Consider the following 12,851-nt stretch of genomic DNA (forward strand, 5'->3'; position numbering starts at 1 on the left):
AATGCCTGTTTGAGAAAAGTGTATAAAGTGTGGAGAGAGGGGTTTTACAGCCTTAAAACGTACGCGTTTCATACAAGTTTTATAAGTCCTCGGATTTATCCTCAGATTTCACAATTTTCATTTCACAGCCCTGTTAACGTGGCTACAATTCAGGGTATTTGTAAAAGTTAAAATCCAGATTCTCTTTACTAAAAATCTATTTAATCACATAGCTGTATGCTGCTGGTTTATGCAAATTAGCCATGTGGAGTTAACTAGTTTCGATTTGTGCAAAACAAAAGTGCGTAAGAACAACTATGACTAAACTCTGACCTGTGAAAAGGACACTGTGATATTTAGTCCTAGTTCAGGTATGGTTTAGTCCTGATTCAGGTCTGGTTTGGTCCTGAGTCCTAGTTCAGTCCTGGTTTAGTCCTGGTTCAGTTTTGGTTAGTTGACTAATAAGAAGAGCCTTTGAGTGGAACCTAATATATAAAAGTTAACCCAGCAATTGGTACATGAGTCGCTCATGATTTGCAAGTGGATTGGTTTGTTAAAAACATCTTGTATTATGATACAGTAAATTGCTCTCTTTGTGTCTATAGCAGTACACCTCAAGGAGATGCCTGATTTTTGTGCAGCATACGGCTGCTCTAATGAGCGCTGCATCATATATCACCTGTAAGATATATGTATGACAGTACATGACATAATAGGATTGCTAGATTTTTGTTGACACGAGGCTATTTAAAATATGTTGCTATAATTTATTTACTCATTCTGTATTTTTTGGATGTTTTTATTATTCTTGTAGTGTGATGTTCTATTCCCAGAGTAAAAGCACACACACGCACATCTACGCACACACACACATATACACACACCATGATAATTTAGGTGTGTAATTTTGTCCTTATCCTTAATGTTAATGGAAAGAAAGGTGGAAAATGTTATATTTATTTATTTATTTATTTATTTGACTGTGTTTAAGATTTCCCAAAAACAGAGAGAGAAGGAGGCAGTGGGAAGTTGCAGTAAGAAGGGCCGTTTTGTTGCCAATGACAGGACACTACTGTGCACTGAGCACTTCAGGAGTGAGGACTTCGATAGAACGGGGCAGACTGTCCGGCTTTGAGATAATGTTGTGCCAGCTATTTTCAAATTTCCATCTCATCTTCAAAAGGTATGTATATCATTGACCAACAATGATGTGTGTGTGCGTGTGTATATGTGTGTATATACAACCCAACAACAAATTTTGTAGAAAAAAGCAGATCACAGACATGATACAAAACTAAAGTAATTTCAAATGGCAACTTTCTGGCTTTAAGAAACACTATAAGAAATCAAGAAAAAAAGATTGTGGCAGTCAGTAACGGTTACTTTTTTAGACCAAGCAGAGGAAAAAAATATGGACTCACTCAATTCTGAGGAATAAATTATGGAATCACCCTGTAAATATTCATCCCCAAAACTAACACCTGCATCAGATCATATCTGCTTGTTAGTCTGCATCTAAAAAGGAGTGATCACACCTTGGAGAGCTGTTGCACCAAGTGGACTGACATGAATCATGGCTCCAACACGAGAGATGTCAATTGAAACAAAGGAGAGGATTATCATACTCTTAAAAGAGGGTAAATCATCATGCAATGTTGCAAAAGATGTTGGTTGTTCACAGTCAGCTGTGTCTAAACTCTGGACCAAATACAAACAACATGGGAAGGTTGTTAAAGGCAAACATACTGGTAGACCAAGGAAGACATCAAAGCGTCAAGACAGAAAACTTAAAGCAATATGTCTCAAAAATCGAAAATGCACAACAAAACAAATGAGGAACGAATGGGAGGAAACTGGAGTCAACGTCTGTGACCGAACTGTAAGAAACCGCCTAAAGGAAATGGGATTTACATACAGAAAAGCTAAACGAAAGCCATCATTAACACCTAAACAGAAAAAAACAAGGTTACAATGGGCTAAAGAAAAGCAATCGTGGACTGTGGATGACTGGATGAAAGTCATATTCAGTGATGAATCTCGAATCTGCATTGGGCAAGGTGATGATGCTGGAACTTTTGTTTGGTGCCGTTGAGATTTATAAAGATGACTGCCTGAAGACAACATGTAAATTTCCACAGTCATTGATGATATAAGGCTGCATGTCAGGTAAAGGCACTGGGGAGATGGCTGTCATTACATCATCAATAAATGCACAAGTTTACGTTTATATTTTGGTCACTTTTCTGATGTTTGAGGATGATGAAATCATTTTTCAAGAAGATAATGTTATGTGTTGACGCGGTTTGAGGAGCGGACCTGCGTCTGACAGAACCCAGCGGTAAAGATAACCAGAAGGCGGTTCCCAACAGAAACAATTTATTTTTCACCTGTGCTTACAAATGTAAAACATAAAAAGCGTCCCTCTGGTGGAGTGATAAGTGGCACGTTCTCCAGCGCCCGCAAGGATTAAAGCCCGGCGCTCCTGGACTCACTACTACCGCCAAACACCCCCCAGGTGGACACGACGAACCGATTCTCTGTGGGGCAAAGAGAAGGTGAGATGAGTCAGCAGATACAACTCTATCTTTCGCATAACACACGCTATCAGCAACACACTCAGGTCAATGTTTCTTTTTAACTTTATACAAATGAGCAGCCTCTCACAACAAGTGGAGGATCACTTATCCTGCACGCCACCGCAGTGAGAAGCAAGCTGCACAATTCTCTTCACAATCTCAGTTTACTGTGCAACAAAACACCAAGATACTATCAACAGTTACTTAATCACTTAATTACCTTTAGCGTGTGCTGACAGCATGTGTCCTCACCCTTCCCTGCTTTACGGGCTCGATATGTCAAACCCAGGCGCGGTCCTCAGCGTCTCACAAACGAACGTCACAAGGTCGAGTTCCCGGCAGTTCTGCTCAAATCACACATGACTTATATGCAGAACGCCATCCAATTATCTGCTTCAGCTGCAAGTCTTCAAGGCCGCACATGAGCCCTTGCCACAGGTGTTCCACATGACGCTAATAAGGGTGAGGACTCTTCAGCCAGCACTTTCTCCACAGACAAATCAGCCCTCATGCCACCTGGAGAGCAAAGAAAAGAAAAGAACACCAACACAGCCAGCCACGCCCCCCCAACACACAACAGATAATGCATCTTGCCATAGAGCAAAAACTGTGAAAACATTCCTTGCAAAAAGACACATAGGGTCAATTTCATGACATAGGGTCAATGTCAACGAGCAGATCTGATCTGATGCAGGTGTTAGTTTTGGGGATGGAAATTTACAGGGTGATTCCATAATTTATTCCTCAGAATTGAGTGAGTCCATATTTTTTTCCTCTGCTTGGTCTAAAAAATTACCCGTTACTGACTGCCACAATCTTTTTTTTCTTGATTTCTTATAGTGTTTCTTAAAGCCAGAAAGTTGCCATTTGAAATGACTTTAGTTTTGTGTCATGTCTGTGATCTGCTTTTTTTCTACAAAATTAAACAACAGAATGAACATCCTCCGAGGCCGGTGATTCCATAATTTTTGCCAGGGGTTGTATGTATGTATATAACTCATACCAATATTTCAACATTTTCTAATGTCTTTACTTGTATTTACTTTAGCTGGTAACAACAAGAAACACAAACACTTCTAGCAGAGTGGAAGACAACCTGCCAATCGACTTGCCGATGTTGTGAGTATAATTTGAATTAAAAAGTAACTTATATATGTTTTATATTACCATTATTTATATATTTTGTGGCAACAGGGAGCCATTGGAGAGAGGCACAAGTGCCGTAAGCGACAGGCCACTGACCACACATACTCACTGCTTGCTTGTCCCAAATCTATACGTGCAAAACTCCAAGAAGCCTCAGCAAGAGTGAGGAAACTGCAGCGGGAGAAGTCAAATGCCTTGGCAAGAGAAAGGAGGGCTAAGAAAAACATGCTGTCTCTTCTGGAGGAACTTAAGGAGAAAAATCTAATCAATGAAAAGCTAAAAGACAAGCTTGATTGCTACTCAGGTGAAATAAAAAATATTTCATGGAATATTTTTTGTCTTTTATCTTCTTTGGTAGCATTCTCCTCATTAAAATTAAACCTACAAAATCACTTTTGCTAATTGAATTTCAGATCTTCCAGTTCACCTCTTTTCGAGGCAGGGTGTGGAGTACACTAAGGCCCAGAGAGTTTTTGCCCTTACGCTCCACCTCCATGGCCCAAAAGCCTATCATTATCTGAGAGAGACTCTGCATATTCACCTTCCACATCCCAGTTCATTGCAAAGGTATGCTTCATGATTTCTAATTTTAAAATAAATTACATGCCTACATTAACCTGAATATGTAGTACTAGATATTTTCTAATCATTATCTAGGTTAGTGGTTAAATGGGTACTTTTAAATTTACAAAGGTGGTTGAGCTCCGTTGATGCCACACTTGGTCTCAATAAAATGATGTTGGACATGCTGGAAAGACGACGTAAAGAAGATGAAGCCAAGTACGGCTGTGTGACTCTGATGCTGGATGCCATGGCCATCAAAAAGCACGTCCAATATGATCCTCAGACACAAACAATGTATGGATTTGTGGACATGGGGGATCGATTAAATGAGACAGACATTGCCTCCGAGGCTCTTGTGTTTATGGTGGTTGGGCTTCAAGGTTATTGGAAAGCTCCAATTGCATATTATTTGACAATGTCCCTCACACCAGAAACACAAAAAGTGTTGGTAGAGCATGCCATAGAAGAGCTGCATCACCGTCAGATAAGGGTGGTGTGCCTGACAATGGATGGTCATGCATCCAATGTGAATATGTGCACCAAATTTGGGTGCAATCTAAAGGCAAACCCCTGTGAGCCCTTGAAGACCTATTTCCCACATCCAGTAACACATGACAATGTTTTTGTCATGATGGATGCTTGCCACATGCTGAAGCTGACACGCAATATGTTGCAGGTACGTGTTTATTGCCCAATTAGAAGCATCACTGGAAGCATCAATTGGAGGTACATTGTTCATCTGAACAATGTCCAAAAGAAAAGTGGATTACATGCTGCTAATAGGGTCACAGATAAGCATGTGAATATGTTTCAAGTACATTTTCCGAAAGCTGATGGCCCGGTGTGGGGTTGTTAAACCAAGCAGCAAAGGGAATGTGACAGTACAGGATGACACAGAGACCATACCAGCTGTAGCAATGTCCTCTGCGGCCCCATCCTACCACATCGACATATCTACAAGCCTCTCAGTTATGGATATGTCCTCTGCAGAAGAAGAAGAAAATCTTCTATCCCCCTTTGCTGACATTCCTGCACTGATACATGACCACAGCTACCTTCCCACCCGCTTCGATGGTCTTGTAGACAACGCTCTTGTGTACATTTCAGGTAGATGTCCACTAATAGTGGATTGTAGTCAAAATCTGTGGAAAACAGTGACCAATTAACCAGATGATTGTACAAACAAAGATGTGTCTACCTGATTTCCCAACACTTACTAATTATTAGTTATTAAATGATTAATTAGTCTACCTATATTTTTAGGATTTGTTGTGCGACGGACTTTAATGAAGTTGTCCTGTGATGTCTGCCGTGCCAGCCTGGTGACAGACGCCGCACCTGCCAGTGAGGACAAGAGCTACCACCTACTGACTCTAAGAAACAGAGGGGCTTGGTGATTCTGTCTCAGGGCACAGTGAGGGTCATCAGGGAAGCAGACTGGGTCATTCGCCAGGCATCAGCAGATTCCAGACAATCACAGCCCATCAAATTGCTAGATGTTGTCTACACTGTACGAAAGAGGATAGGTTTAGATGATGTGTTTTTGCTCAGGGAGCACATCAGTGACACACAGTATGGAATTGAGAATCATCATCATATGTTGCTGTCACTGATTGTGTCTGTGTTTTTAAGCTAAGACTACATCACACTGCAAAAATCACTACTCTGAAATTACAGAGTGGCAACATGAGACAGAAGCTGACTAAAACAGTTCTTTTCAAAGGGTATTAGCTCCAACTGCCCCACCAAATGAATGAGATGTGTATATCACATCACTTATGCAGGTACTCATGAAATCCCTGCTCTAATCCTGGGCAGTCATCACCTGTTTGCAGGTCTTCACCATAGACAAATAGATTTAAGCTCAAACATGAACACAATAACGGAGCACAGTATTATACGTATATAACCTCTCTGGGTGGAGTCTGCATGTACTCCCCGTGTTCCTGTAGATTCTCTCCGGCTTCCTCATCGCCCAAAGACATGCATGTGTTAGGAAAACTGTTCACTAAATTGTCCCTAGTGACTGAATGTGAGCATGAATGGTTGTCTGTTTATGTCTCTGTGTCAGCCCAGCGACGAACTGGCCATTGTCCAGGGCAGGGATCTCCAACCAGTAGCTCGGGAGTTACCAGTAGCTCACCAGTCCCTTTTTGTTAGCTCGCCAAAGACTTTCCACATTTTTACATACACTTGAAAAGGAAAAAAATTGATGTATTTTCTGTTTGTTCAGCATGTTCCCCAAACATTTAGGTCAATATAATGAAGTGTAAAGTGGCAGTTAGTCAGTTATGTTGAAATATTCTCTTAGCCACATGTATTCTTCACTTACAGTGCATAGTTTCACATATTTTTGTGAAGTATGAGTAGCTTTCAGCCATTTTTGGAGTGAAAAAGATTGGAGACCCCTGGTCCAGGGTGTATTCCGCCTAAGGCCCATACTTACTGGGATAGGCTCCAGTACCCAGCCCCCTAGCGGGAATAAGCACTAGAAAATTGATGAATGAATGAATTATAAATGTCATTGCTGTAATGGCATTGTCTGTAAAAAAAAAAAAAAAAATCTCTTTAAGTGCTTTATTGGAAGAAAAGAGGTTGAACATGTAAACTGAGGTAAACAAAATATATATGTAGATTTGCGCAACATAAAAGGGCTATTTTTCTGTGTATATAAATATATATATATTATATCTTGTATATGTATATATATGTATTATTGTAATAAATACAATTTTAAGTTGAGTTGAATAAGAAAATGTATTGACCTTGTGATGTGTGTATATATAGCTATTACTTAACCTATCTAACATTATATTCATATGACAGTACATTATAAGTGTGCAGTATCATAACTATATCTCTGATGTTTACAATGAACCAAACCGCTTGAAAATCGGTTGAAAATTGAGCAAGTTATGGTTATTTCAATAAAACATGCTCCAATGACATTCCTGTTATCAGTGGATTAGCGCCCTGTGGCAAGATGGCCGCCATATGATGACGTCAGTCTCTATTGGCCAGCAGCACGGCGAGGTATCTACCCTTTATTATATCTATGTGCACAACAGACAGACTAAAATGTTTGATTTTAGGGTTTACAAATGTTTTTAGCCGTTAAACTTTGCTCACTTTACCAGCAAAAAAAAAAAAAATGTTATCGGACAGAAAGTTATCGGAACTAAATTTTCAGAAGATAACTGGTCCGATGATGGTTTTAAAACTTACCGTATTTTCTGCACCATAAGGCGCACCTAAAAGCCTTAAATTTTCACAAAAATCGGCCGTGCGCCCTATAATCCGGTGCGCCTTATGTGCGCACTGAATTCCAAAATCTGTAAAAATGACCAACGTCGTCTTTGACCGTCAGAATATTGGACCATTTCCCGCTGACACAGGGACGTAATACGTAAAGTACATACACTGGCAGCGTAGAGTACATACCCTGCCAGCGATAAACCAATCGGAGAACATTACATAATACGTAAAGTACGTACGCTGGTAGCGTAGAGTACGTACGCTGCCAGCGATAAACCAATCAGAGAAGAGTCCGTGGTACGTACACTTACCACGGACTCACTTGCCACTCCTCCGGTAGTTACTGTATACTACAGGTATCCTGCAAAACAACATTTGTTTGTCTAAGGACCCCGGAAAATGGCGCCAGCGAAGAGACATGCTTACAAAGCACAATTCAAACTGCAGGCTATCAGTTACGCGGTTGTTCATGGGAATAGAGCAGCTGCGAGAGGAAACAAGAAAATGAACTGCGCCAAGTTAAAAAGACCAAACGGAGTTTCCGCGGAAACAAAGCGAGGTGGCCACAGCTAGAAGACCAACTCGAGCAATGGGTCATTGAACAAAGAACAGCCAGGAGAAGTGTCTCTACAGTCACCATTCGGCTGAAGGCAAAAACGATAGCGATGATTAGCGGGAACCTGGCGTGTTTGATGGCGAAATTGCCCAGCTGTTCAATTCAGACACAGAAGATGAGGACTTCGATGGATTTGTGACAGAACCATAATAAAAAACAATGTGAGTACCATATTGTTAAATACCGGTAGTTCAAAGTTGTTAAAAAGTTCAAATAAACTCACCGTTTTGCTTCCGTGACCTTTTTTTTTTGTAGACTATATGTTTTAGCGTGCGCCTTTTGTAAGGGTTAAGTACCCGCTAATTGAGGGCGCGCCTTATAATCCGGTGCACCTTATGATGCAGAAAATACAGTATCTGAAAAGCTAATTCGCTAGCAAAAACATTAGCTTCGTTAATTATCTGTTATCGGATTAGCTGAACTCACCACTGGTGATGTCATCAGGCACATACCGCGCAGAAGATACTGTAGCTCAAAACGGGCAGTTTTTCCTCTTTATGTGAGCAAAACTCTGATCTTTTTCTCCACTATGATCAATTCAACATATGACCCTGAATGTTTCCTTTCAATAATGAACTGTGGGTCCACTGACAGACAAAAATGCCAACGAAGACAAAGCCTGAAAAATACTTAAAGCTAGAGTGCCAGGAAGCATATTGAAATTGAGACGATTGTTAGAATTTTGATGGGGACCAAAGTAATTTTGTTCGTTAGTGTGAATATAAAGGATTTCCAAAATATTAGTCTGAACATGATTAAAATTCATCCGATCGAAACAAATTCTGAATTATTGGCATGTGCCAAAAATTCGAAAGACAGGATGCCATCGGGGTGACATCACGGGTCACGTGGGGGGGGGGGGGGGGGGGGGGTTCACCGCTAGCTGTAGAGGCAGAAGACTGGCAGTTGAACTCACGAGGATTTTGCAGTGCTGCTTTTGGACAGGTGAGCTGCCTGGTGACTGGTGTCTGTACAGTTATGGTTATCTGAGTCTGTTATTATCTGATTATCTGAGTTATAAAGTGCATCTGCCCAAGCGCAGACGCACTTCCGGCTTGAATTCGTCTGTAGGTTTTGACGTTTTCTGGGGCGAAATACGCTATGGATTTCCCTCAAATTATGTATGTTCCCACGAATTAAAATTTACCAAAAAATTTTAATGGGTTCTAAATATGATGTAGATTATATATATTAAATTTCAGACTATATTTTATCTATTGAAGATTGCCGGCATTCTAGCTTTAAGAGACAACTTCTCAGGGCCAGATGAGATGTCAGCACGGTTCATCTAATCAGTAGTTATCGCCACAAAGCTGGTATCCCATTAGTAGCACATCCAACATTCTGCCCAGAGAAGAATGACTGAAAATAACATTGCAGTAACAAACTAACCACAGATGGTATCTCAGTGGAAGAAATAATCAATCAAATGCATTGGGCTATGAATAAATTGTCACTTATTTGGTTAAAAAAAATGCTGAAATTGTAATATTTTACTTGAAGAACATTTTGATTTCACATTTCCAAAAGTCCTTCAAATACCTAAATGTTTTTATTGACAGTTGGTGTGATTTAAAGTTGAGAGAGATTCAGTTTTATTATACAGTATAAATAATGTCGATTAGTGTTGCCACTGTAAAGCAGATACAGTGTGAAGTGATGTGCACTGGAGGATTGGGACTCTTGCAGTGTGTCAAGATTAAGGACTTTTTGCTGCTTCCAAATGTCAGTTCACAGCCTTCATCATTATTTTAAACCAGTTTGATTTTCACATATTGAATGATGGATGAGCAAAAGTAAAACAGGAGAAGAGGGGCAGGACAAAATTTGAAGTGGATAATGTCAAACATGCAGAGAAAATAAAATATTAAAAGGGGTCACGTTGTACAAAATAGTTCTGTCAATCATTTAAAGTTAGAAATGTTCAATATTCTCAACGTCTCACCATTCCATGAGTGTGTATCTCCGTTATTAGCAGAAACATAGTCCTAAAACTTCTCGTGTTGGAGTTCTTCAAACTCAAAACCACAAATGTTGGAGAAGTAGGTACATCAGATCTGGGAGCATGAGGTGTTGCCCCACAGGATACTGGATCCTACTACATAAGGAACTGCCGTGGGTTCTGGATGGCAGCCACCCAGGAGGGCACCCTGTCCATGCCCATCTCTCAAATGCAACCACCTATCACAGCCAGGTGAACTGCAGATGACCCTTTGGCCTTCTCACGCTGCTCCTCAACATTCAGACACCTGGGGCCATATCCACGAAGCAACTCAAAGTCCTCTCACAGAGCTCCGAACTTAGCCTAAAATTTCCTGGAAAGGAATCTTAGCCTAAGACTGAGCCAGCACTGGGGGAGGTGATGGTCCAGAGGATCCCCGGTTCAAATCCCAGCCTGACTGGAAAATCACTAAGGGCCCTTGGGCAAGGTCTTTAATCCCCTAGTTGCTCCCGGTGTGTAGTGAGTACCTTGTATGGCAGCAGCCTCACATTTGGGTGAATGTGAGGCATTATTGTAAAGCGAGTTGAGCGTCTGATGCAGATGGAAAAGCGCTATATAAATGCAGTCCATTTACCAGCAGGTGTCTGAGAGCAAGTCTGAGCAAGGAAGGGACAGAAACTGCTATCTTTGTGAGGAGGCGGGGTTAATTCCATTGCTCGGTATGATGCTTTCTCTGATTGGTTGTGACAGAAAGGGGAGGAGAAATAAAAAAAACGAATGTGCCCTCCTAGTCATGAATGGACAGTAAAATCAACCAATCATAACCTGAACTGCATTAAGACGTGTAATCGTGAGGATAACTTTGTTATGATGATGAAGCCCAGCAAAATTAAATGTTACACAGCTTGAAAATGTTTGAACTTACCTCATTCACATGCCGATTATCTATATATAAAAAGCGTGCATGCGTTTACTTAGTACGTTCATTGTGAGTACATAATATAATTGTAAATACTGTTGTGTGGCTGGGGTGCCTGGCTGGCTTTTGTTTCTGTTTTCTGTTTTTCCTTCCAGGTGGCATGCGTTCAGGACTGAGTGGCTGATGTGTGGCTGAGTTATCAGGACCTCACCCTGATCACCTGAGGCTTGTCATGTGCAGCTCGTCAGGACTCACAGCTGTGGTGCATCTGTATGGATTGGGGCATGGTTGCATTTAAGTCTGGAGTACACAGTGTGTATTTTCCAGAGACTCGACCTTGTGACCAGACGGGTGAGATCGACGTTTGGAGAACCATCTCATCATTATGGACGCAGAGACCGTACCAGGTTTGATGCCATGGTCTGTGAAAGAGGAGGGGGTGAGGTCTCACGCTCGTCAGCACACTTCCTGAGGTACTTTAGGTTTTGTGACTAACATGAGTACAGTCAGTAGATGTGGTGTCCCTCACACCTTATTATATTGAGCTGTTATGTTAGTCGTTTAATCAGCTTCCACTGCAGTGGAGAATTGAACTGGGTGTTCCATGCCTGCAGGGTGGGAAGCTGATTGGTGATTAAGCCAGGAAGTGTTTGCTGATTATGTACACCTTTGAGTGGTCTCTCTGTGTGTGGAGTGGTGGACTCACATTATGGTTTCTTCTTTCACAGACTCGGTTGGTCGCGGCCACCTGGGGGGTGTCGGCGGGGTCCTTGGGTCCGAACTGTTCTGGCTCCGGACCGTTTGTGCTGCTGGGAGCGCGCCGTTTTTCCACCTCGCCAGACCGCGCACTTATTGGTTCTTAATTGAGCACTCACTGTTATGTCATTAAGTTCTGTTATCCTTTCAACCGTGCTCTGTTTCCTTTATGCTGGGTCCTGTCAAACGCTGGGTCGGTGCTCCGACTGCGTGCGACACATAACAAATACGTTAGAAATACATGCATGACACAAGAAAGTGAAAACATTTATTTCTATTGTGGTCCATTTAAAATCAAATGACAAAATAGAAGCAATAATAAAAAAAATAACAATATTAATAATACAGATAATACTACTACTACTACTAATAATAATAATAATAATAATAAATTTAATGATAATATTAGCATTATATGCTAACAAGAACCTAAACAAATTATAGATACATTAAAACAGTAAATTAACATATAATTACGTAGCTCAAGCCGCTAGCGTGTTACTCACTCACTGTCATCATACATACAGAGAATATCTCCCCTTCCTCTCTGTCTTTTCTGCCATCTCCTCTGCTTAAAACACTCTTAGGCTTCTTAAAAGTCATCCTACCTCCTCTTACCAGTTTGGCGCCTTAGGAGTTCTCTTAAGGCCTAAGGTGCTTTGCAGACAACTTCCATATTACCAAGGGAAAATTCTAAGAAATGTCTAAAAATTCAAGGAATTCCAAGATTTTTCTTAGAATAATGTCACTAGGAACTGTTTTTAACCTTAGGCTGCTTCGTGGATATGGGCTCTGGCTGCTACATGACCAAAATGTCGTAGCTGCACTCCCTCACCATAAAAGTGATACTCTTCATCTGAGTCTCTGAAAGTAACCACTCATTTGATCCAAAGTCATTCCAGCAGTATTCAAGGATCCTCCAAAGAGACATCCAGTCTTTGCCTTATGTCACATGTTAGCATCCAAGTCCATCGCCTGGTGTGTCGCTCTGCTTGGGCGGAAACCTTCGCTGTGAAAATTCGCCCCAATGCGTACATATCCAGTCCCTGATTGGTCATCGCGGTGCAACAAGATGAACAAGTTCAGATTTTTCAACTT

The 12,851-nt window shown here is 41.1% G+C and overlaps 1 long non-coding RNA gene across 1 annotated transcript; it reads left to right on the forward strand.

Annotated features, from left to right (window-relative positions):
• The first annotated feature begins 3,992 nt into the window (after window positions 1–3,992).
• LOC117526352 lies at window positions 3,993–4,417 on the forward strand. The gene is made up of 3 exons (XR_004565266.1): window positions 3,993–4,005; window positions 4,115–4,268; window positions 4,395–4,417. It is a non-coding gene; the product is annotated as an uncharacterized LOC117526352 (long non-coding RNA).
• The last annotated feature ends 8,434 nt before the right edge of the window (window positions 4,418–12,851 follow it).

This window comes from Thalassophryne amazonica, chromosome 15 (assembly GCF_902500255.1).
Source record: "Thalassophryne amazonica chromosome 15, fThaAma1.1, whole genome shotgun sequence".
NCBI classification, from domain to species: Eukaryota; Metazoa; Chordata; class Actinopteri; order Batrachoidiformes; family Batrachoididae; genus Thalassophryne; species Thalassophryne amazonica.